Below are 7,397 nucleotides of genomic sequence, written 5' to 3' on the forward strand. Positions count from 1 at the left end.
CGATCCCAGGACCCTGGGATCGAGCCCCACATCGGGCTCTCTGCTCAGCAGGGAGTCTGCTTCCTCCTCTCTCTCTCTGCCTGCCTCTCTGCCTACTTGTGATCTCTATCTGTCAAATAAATAAATAAAATCTTAAAAAATTTATAAGAACCATAAACCTAGGGGCACCTGGGTGGCTCAGTTGTTAAGCCTCTGCCTTCAGCTCAGGTCATGATCCCAGGGTCCTGAGATCCAGCCCCACATAGAGCTCCCTGCTAGATGGAAAGTGTGCTTCTCCCTCTCCCACTCCCCCTGCTTGTGTTCCCTCTCCCTCTGTGTCTCTCTCTGTCAAATAAATAAATAAAAATCTTAAAAAAAAAAAAAAGAACCATAAACCTAAATATTGAGTAAGAAGTCTTATCAATGTAAGTGTCTTTTGGACTCAGCTCCTTCCATTAAAATGCCTCCTTTTGTTGATCCTAAGAAATTAAAGTTGTTTCTAAATTTCCATTCTATCTTTGGGCTATAAGTTCTTCAATAAAGAGAACACATTTTTCTTTATTCAGCACAATTATGCAATTATACAGCACCTGATGAATAAATAATGCAAGTAATGGTAGCTGGTTTTAAAATGTTACTGTATCCTTTAACTTCATGTAAATCATGTTTTGATTGCCAGCTGTGCCGTCTACTTTAGCTGGAAAGAAATGGGTAGACACTTGCAGTGTCATAGTTATAATGGCCCATGACATTTTTTTAATCAGTCATTTTTTAGAATAGTTTAGGTTTATAACAATATTGAGCAAGAAGTATAAAGACTTTCCTTATACCCTCTCTTCCAAATATGCACAGCCTCCCCCACTATCAACATTCCACACTAGAGTTGTATATTTGTTAAAATCAATGAAACTACAGTGACATATCATTGTCATTCACAGTTCATAGTCTACATTAGGCTTTAAGCTTGGTACTGTATATTCTATGAGCTTTGACAGATGTATAATGACCTATGTCCACCATTATGGTGTCATACAGTTTCCCTGCCCTAAAAATTCTCTGTGTCCTGGCTATTCATGACTGCCTCCCCTAATGCCCCCAGCCCCAGGCAATCACTGATCTTTATTGTCTCCATAGCTTTGCCTTTTCCGGAAGTCATATAGTTGGAATTACACAGGAGGTAGCTCTTTCATATTGGCTTCTTTTACTTAGCAATATGCTTTAAAGTTTCCTCCATATTTTTTCACAGCTTAAAAGTTGTTTTTTTTTTTTTTAACATCAAGTAAAATTCCATTGTCTGGATATATCACACTTTATTTGAGTACCTGCTGAAGGACATCTTGGTTGCTTCCAAGTTTGAGCAGTTATGAGTAGCTCTGCTATAAACATTCATGTGCAGTTTGGGTATATACCAAGGAGCATAGTTGCTGGTAAGCTAGATAGTAAGACAGTTGTTAGCTTTATAAGGAACTTGTTTTTACAGCTAAATTGTCTTCCAACTGGCTGTACTGTTTTCCAACCTACCAGCAATGAATGAGAATTTGTATTGCTACACATCTTCATCAGCATTTGGTGTTTTAAGTGTTTTGGATTTGGGGCATTCTAATAGGTGTGTAGTGGTATCTCATTGTAGTTTTAATTTGTGTTTTCCTGATGACATGGGATAAGGAACATCTTTTCATATGCTTATTTGCCATCTGTATATCTTCTTTGGCGAGAGGTCTGTTCAGATCTTTTGTCCTTTTTAAAATTGGATTGTTGTTCTTATTGCTGAATTTAAGAGTTCTTTGTGTATTTTAGATAATTTATCACATATTTCTTTTTGCAAATATTTTCTTCTACTTCATGGCTTGTCTTCTCATTGACAGTGTCTTTCATAAAATTTTGATTAAGTTTATTTAAGTTTGATTGGTTTATCAATTAGTTCCTACATTGATCATTCTTTTAATGTATCTATAAAGTCATTGTCAAATTTAAGGTCATCTAGATTTTTTTCATGTGTTATCTTCTGGGACTTTTATAGTTTCTCATTTTATAGTTATGTCTATTATCTTTTGAGTTAATTTTTGTGAGGAGTGTAGGGTATAGCTCTTTTCTTTTCTTTCTTTCTTTTCTTTCTTTTTTTTTGTTTTTTTGGCATGTGAATGTCTATCTGTTTCAGCACGATTTGCTGAAAGACTATCTTTTCTGCATTGTTGTTTCCTTTGCTCCTTTGTCAAAGATCAGTTGAATATACTTGTGCCTATTTCTGAGCACTTATCTGTTCCATTGATCTATTTGTCTGTTCTTTCACCAATATCACATGTTCTTGATTATTGTACCTTTAGAGTAAGTCTTGAAGGCTCATAATGTCAATCCTCTATTGGTGTCCTGCAATTGTATTGACTCTTGTGAGTCTTTTGTTTCCCAATATAAATTTTAGAATTACTTTGGCAATATCCTCAAAATAACTCACTCAGATTTTGATTGGAATTGCATTAAATCTAGAGAGCAAGTTAGAAAGAATTGGCATGTTGACAGTATTGAGTCTTCTATACGTGAACGTGGATTAACTCTTATTTAGTTCTCCTTTGGTTCATTTCTTTTTTTCATTCTTTGATTCAGAATTTAGCATATTTCTGCACATATCTAGTTATATTTATACCTATTTCATTTTTCCGAATGCAAATATAAATGTGTGGTTTTTTTTTTTTTTTTCATTTCAAATTCCAATTGTTCCTTGCTAGTAGTGCCTATGACATTTTAATAATGGGAATGTTGGCTCATTAGTCAATAATCTCCAGAGAAACAGAACCAAGTCTGTCTCCCCAGAAAGAAAGAGATTATTTTAAGGAATTGATCATGTGATTGTAGGCATTGATAATTCCCAGAACTGTGGAGGAGGCTGGTAGGCTTGAGACCTGAGAAGAAGGAAGAATTGATGCTGTAGCTTAAGTCTGAGAACATCTGGAGGCAGTCATCCCTCTTGTTTGGGGAAACTCAGTCTGTTTTTTTTCTTAAGGCCTTCAGTTTATTGAATGGGGACCACCCATACTATGGAGGATAATCTGCTTTACTCACACTAACTTAAATATTGCTAAAACAACAACAACAAAAATACCTTCATGGTAATATCAAGTTCTAAAATGGTCTTTGACCAAATATGTGGGTACCATGGCCTAATCGAGTTGCTATATAAAATCATCACAGAGGGGCTAGTTGAAGTTCTTGTTAATGACCTTAAAATATAGTGAGAATTATCCATGCAAAGCCTTTTACTTATAAATCAATGATCAAGAAAAGCAAGGAGCATATTAATGAGAAAATTCAGCTTTTCACCACTAGACAGCTCAATCTCTTTTATTTTTTTTCTGGACAAAATATCTAGTTTAAAAAATTATTCTAAATTAATTTATTTTACCTATGTAAATAGCCATAAAAGTTTCACAAATGTTTTTCTGTATATATATATATATATTCATTCTCTTTCTGTTACTTATGTTTTGTTTTCATCCTTAATAACCAAATATAATAAGTTTACAACAGAAGGATGACCTTGACTTTAAGTGCAAGATAAAATGATGAATCTAGTGTAATTTCTGGAACAGGATAAATCCCATCATTACTATTCTCAGTTCTTCCCCTTTATGTAACCCATGGTACTTATATTATCCTTTGCATTTAATACTTGATCTCTTTTTAATCATGAATATCCATAGAAGAGACAATTCTTAACTACTGTTAATCAAATATTTTTTAATTGGTATCATTTGAAATGTTCTGTGAGACATCTTTTAACTACTGCTAGTCAAATATACCGCAATTGGGAATGGGCGCTTCATGTGCTCATAGTCCACATTTTAGTTGTTTATAGATTCTTAACTCTTTAGTTCTATAATCCTAGCTCTTGCTGTTTTATTTTGTATTGCACAGATCCCTGAAATGTTAAAATAAACAGATACACTATCCTATACATGTTTTGGGAAATCTTCATTGATCTACATTATTATCTAGAAATATTTTTTCTGTGTTCTCTTCTTGCTGTGTTTACTGTGCTCATTGGTGATGGGAGGAACAGAATAGAAGGAATAGAGTAACTTGGGCTAAAAACTACCCAAACAGCTTTCCTACTGAATACTGATCACTTACTTGATAGTTTTCTATGTTGCTATCTAGAGAGTTTATTATTTGGGCTTGTAATTTCTTTAATATTTGTGAACTTTCTAAATGTCTCCCTTATATCTGAATTAGATGCAATTTCTTCCTCCTCTCTTACTATCTTTCTTTTCTTCTCTTGCCCAGTGCAATCACCCACTTAATTTCCTCTTTAATGTAACCCACCTTCCTTTTATATTACTTTCAATTCATCATAATGAAAGAAAAAGAGAATGTTCAAATTGTTAAAAAATTATTTTTATAGGTCTATCTTTTTCTAGATATATAGCTGTGTGTGTGAATACATGTATATATACATATACACATCTCTGTAATTGCTTTTATAGTTATGATAGTATACAAGGAGTATCTCTGGAAAATATCATTTCAATGTACATAATTATAATAAGGAACAGTCCTATGTAAATCAAATATTGTGATGCAGGCATTTTAAATGATTCATTAGTGTTTATTATTTCAAGATTCTAAAGAAAAATACTTTTGAACTCATTATTAACTTTAACTGGTAAACATTATTAACAGGTAAAGCCCATAGAAGACTTTTGTTTTCTCATAAAGTAAATTAAATACACACAAACACATACACACACAATGAATTGGCAATATTTTAAATTTGTTTTCAAAAATGTTTTAAGAGTTGTTAACACCAGACTCACCTAGTCTAGTGGTAACAATTCAGTGGGATTAAATAGCTGTTTCATCTCTCCCTCTAATTTTTGTTCATTCCAGAATTTATTAACTTATTTTATCTACTCGGTCTCCACATGTATTTGAGCTTACAATACTTCAAGTAAATAATTCTATTAAAGAATATAAATTTCATGATTTACCTGTTTAATGGACTGAAATTTTGATAATCTTGGCTTTTATAAAGTAAATAGTTGAGCAAATAACTAAATAAAGTCCTTATGAACTAAAATTTTGATTGCTGAATCTAGCAATGCCTGCTGACTCTGCCAGCAGGAGAAAGTTGCTCTGGGAGAATGAATCAATAGATACTTATTGGAGGGAGCCTGTGGGAATAAAGGAATAATAATGAGTCTAGTTCACATCTGACCTGTACTTCATAATATAAATAATTAATCTGTCTTCTGCATTACCGCAATCCTACTTCCAACATTTCACTGGAAAACTTTATGTAAATACCTATGGATAACATAGGTATTACAGCTAAACACATTTTCTCAAATAATAGTTTATGAAAATTATGATAACTTATATTGGTTATGATTATGTTCCTATCATTAGAAAAACCAAGAAATACATTTTAAAATTCTACTGGGAAGATCCAGATGTCTGGGAATTTTACACCTCTTCTATGACCTGAATGTAAAACTATTTACCTCTGACCACATGTGTTAGATGGAGATATGAAGAAGAAAGTAGATTGTATTTATTGGATTTATCCACCGATGATTTTTTTTAAGAGTTTATTTATTTATTTGACAGACAGAGATCACAAGCAGGCAGAGAGGCAGGCAGAGAGAGAGGAAGGGAAACAGGCTCCCTGCTCAGCAGAGAGCCCGATGCGGGGCTTGATCCCAGAACCCTGGGATCATGACCTGAGCCGAAGGCAGAGGCTTAACCCACTGAGCCACCCAGGCGCCCCTCACCGATGATTTTTTTGACAGAGAAATGAACTTATAGGAACTCTCAGGGGTGAATGGGTTATTATAACATTTTTTCCCATTTATTTTTTTAATTTTTATTTATTTTTTTAATTTCTTCTCAGTGTTCCAGAATTCACTGTTTATGCACCACACCCAGTGCTCCATGCAATAAGTGCCCTCCATAATAACCACCACCAGGCCCACCAAACCTCCCACCCCGCTCCCCTCCAAAACCCTCAGATTGTTTCTCAGAGTCCACAGTCTCTTGTGGATCGTCTCCCCCTCCAATTTCCCCAAACTCCCTTCTCTCCAAATCCCCATGTCTGCCGTGTTATTCCTTATGCTCCACAAATAAGCGAAACCATATGATAATTGACTCTCTCTGCTTGATTTATTTCACTCAGCATAATCTCCTCCAGTCCTGTCCATGTTGATACAAAAGTTGGGTATTCATCCTTTCTGATGGAGGCATAATACTCCATAGTATATATGGACCCCATCTTCCTTATCCATTCATCTGTTGAAGGGCATCTTGGTTCCTTCCATAGTTTGGTGACTGTGGCCATTGCTTCTATGAACGTTGGGGTATACATGGCCCTTCTTTTCACTACATCAATATCTTTGGGGTAAATACCCAGTAGTGCAATGGCAGGGTCATAGGGAAGCTCTATTTTTAATTTCTTAAGGAATCTCCACACTGTTTTCCAAAGTGTCTGCACCAACTTGCATTCCCACCAACAGTGTAAAAGGGTTCCCCTTTCTCCACATCCTCTCCAACACAGGTTGTTTACTGTCTTGCTAATTTTGGCCATTCCAACTGGTGTAAGGTGGTATCTCAATGTGGTTTTGAATTGAATCTCCCTGATGGCTAGTGATGATGAACAGTTTTTCATGTGTCTGTTAGCCATTTGTATGTCTTCATTGGAGAAGTTTCAGTTCATGTCTTCTGCCCATTTTTTGATATGATTATCTGTTTTGTGTGTGTTGAGTTTGAGGAGTTCTTTATAGATCTTGGATATCAGCCTTTTGTCTGTACTGTCATTTGCGAATATCCTCTCCCATTCCATAGGTTGCCTCTTTGTTTTGTTGACTGTTTCCTTTGCTCTGCAGAAGCTTTTGATCTTGATGAAGTCCCTAAAATTCATTTTCGCTTTTGTTTCCTTTGCCTTTGGAGACATATCTTGAAAGAAGTTGCTGTGGCTGATATCAAAGAGCTTACTGCCTATGTTCTCCTCTAGGATTCTGATGGATTCCTGCCTCACATTGAAGTCTTCTATCCATTTCGAGTTTATGTTTGTGTATGGTGTAAGAGAATGGTCGAGTTTCATTCTTCTACAGATAGCTGTCCAATTTTCCCAGCACCCTTTATTGAAGAGACTGTCTTTTTTCCACTGTATATTTTCCTGCTTTGTCGAAGTTTATTTGACCATAGAGTTGAGGGTCCATATCTGGGCTCTCTACTCTGTTCCACTGGTCTATGTGTCTGTTTTTGTGCCAGTACCATGCTGTCTTGGTGATCACAGCTTTGTAGTAAAGCTTGAAATCAGGCAACATGATGCCCTCAGTTTTGTTTTTCTTTAGCATTTTGGGGTCTCTTAGCATTTTCTTTAACATTTCCTTAGCAATTTGGGGTCTCTTCTGATTCCATACAAACTT

This window comes from Enhydra lutris, unplaced genomic scaffold (genome assembly GCF_002288905.1).
Source record: "Enhydra lutris kenyoni isolate GAN:26980312 unplaced genomic scaffold, ASM228890v2 scaffoldscaffold19, whole genome shotgun sequence".
Classification (NCBI taxonomy): Eukaryota; Metazoa; Chordata; class Mammalia; order Carnivora; family Mustelidae; genus Enhydra; species Enhydra lutris.